Below are 1,773 nucleotides of genomic sequence, written 5' to 3'. Positions count from 1 at the left end.
AACATGTGCCACAACACCTGGCTCCCAATAGCTTTAGCTTTTAGTGCTATAGGAATGTTTCTACTCCCTTGTTTAAGAACTGAATGCTAGATCCCCACTTCTGTATTTTTGTTTGCAGTTTGGGACATAGACTGCGTTAAACACTATTGTGATTGTATTCTCTTCTTGTTGTTGTTGTTATTCTGTTTTGCTTTTTTAAAGCAGACATATATATATACACATACACACACACATATATATATATATGTATATATATATACGTATATATATATACATATATATATATATATATATATATATATGATCTACGTTCAATCTCCAGGACTACAAAAAACAACAAATAAAATAAAATAAATGATAAAAAGAGGAGAAAACACAAAATCTTTAAATGGCATTTTCACAAGACCAGAAGAGCTTATAATATTTAAATTCTTAAATTCTGCCAGGCAGTAGTGGCACATGTCTTTAATCCCAGCATTCAGAGGCAGGAGCTAGGTGGATCTCTGTGAGTTCAAGACCAGCTTAGTCTACTAAGAGAGAGCCAGAACAGCCAGGGTTACATAGAGAAATCCCATCTAAAAAAAGTATCATCCAGTTAGGTAATCGCTAACTAAATGTAGCTAAATGTAGCTGCAAAGTATTCAAAGGTGTGGCTCACCAGGTTCAATTGAAATATGCTTTAAATACCCACGGGAATGCTAATATTTAGTGTGAAAAATGGGATTAATGGTTTTTAATAAATAAATTTCTGTATTAATTTTACCTTGCCTTTTGGACATGAGTTAACATTCTTTTGATAGAAGCTTTATATTCTTTTGAAATGTTTATTAATACAAGGATACAAGAAACTGGTTTACTGAAATAATAATGTTCCTGATACGTTCAGGTTAAACATATTGTTATGGTTAATTCCATACTTTTTAAAGAAAAGCTTTTCTTACACGGCTGGGATCCAATCCAGGGCCTGGTGTGTGTAAGGCAAGCACTCTCCCACTGAGCAACAGCCCAGCTCTAAAGGCTTCTACTATGAGCACTGCCAGGGAGGAAGAACACAGGGCAGCCACTTGCATCTCAACCTCACATGTCCCTGCATATGCCAATACATAACTATAATTCAGATTGTTAGTTCTTTATGCAAAAACTTGAATCTGACCACATACATTTTTTATTTACTAAATCTGGCCCATTTTATTAATATGGCTGTGACAATTATTGTTGTCAACTTGACAGGGTCTAGGATCACCTAAGAGAGAACCCTCTAGGTGTCTGTGAGGAAGCTTCTAGATCTCGTTAGTTGGAGCGGGAAGAGTGACCCTCAGAGTCTGAGGCAGCATCAGTTCCATGGCCTGGGGTCCAGGACTATGAAAGAAGAGAGAAAGCAAGCTGAGAGCCAACATTTCTCTCTCCTGGCTTCCTGACTGAGGCGACTGTGACAAGCAGACTCCTGCCACCCGGCCTTTACTGAGCCGAACAAACCCTTTCCGCTTAACGCTTAAGTTGCATAGTCTCTGTAACCAGAAAAGTTACTAACAGCTACCAAAGCAATTGTAGTTACAATGTTTGCCTGCTCCCTGGCACCCATTGTTCCCGCTGAGGAGCACGATTGGTCAGTTGAGGTCAAAGCTACTGAGCAAGCCAGGGCAGTATAGCAAAACTCATCTCAAAAAAAAAAAAAAAAAAAATATATATATATATATATATATAATTATAAGGGTAACTTCTTATTTTATTAGACAGTGTTGCTTCAGAATCAATCATACAGTTGCTGGTCGG

This window comes from Mus caroli, chromosome 11 (assembly GCF_900094665.2).
Source record: "Mus caroli chromosome 11, CAROLI_EIJ_v1.1, whole genome shotgun sequence".
In the NCBI taxonomy this organism is placed as follows: domain Eukaryota; kingdom Metazoa; phylum Chordata; class Mammalia; order Rodentia; family Muridae; genus Mus; species Mus caroli.
This window is presented reverse-complemented; position numbering follows the sequence as displayed.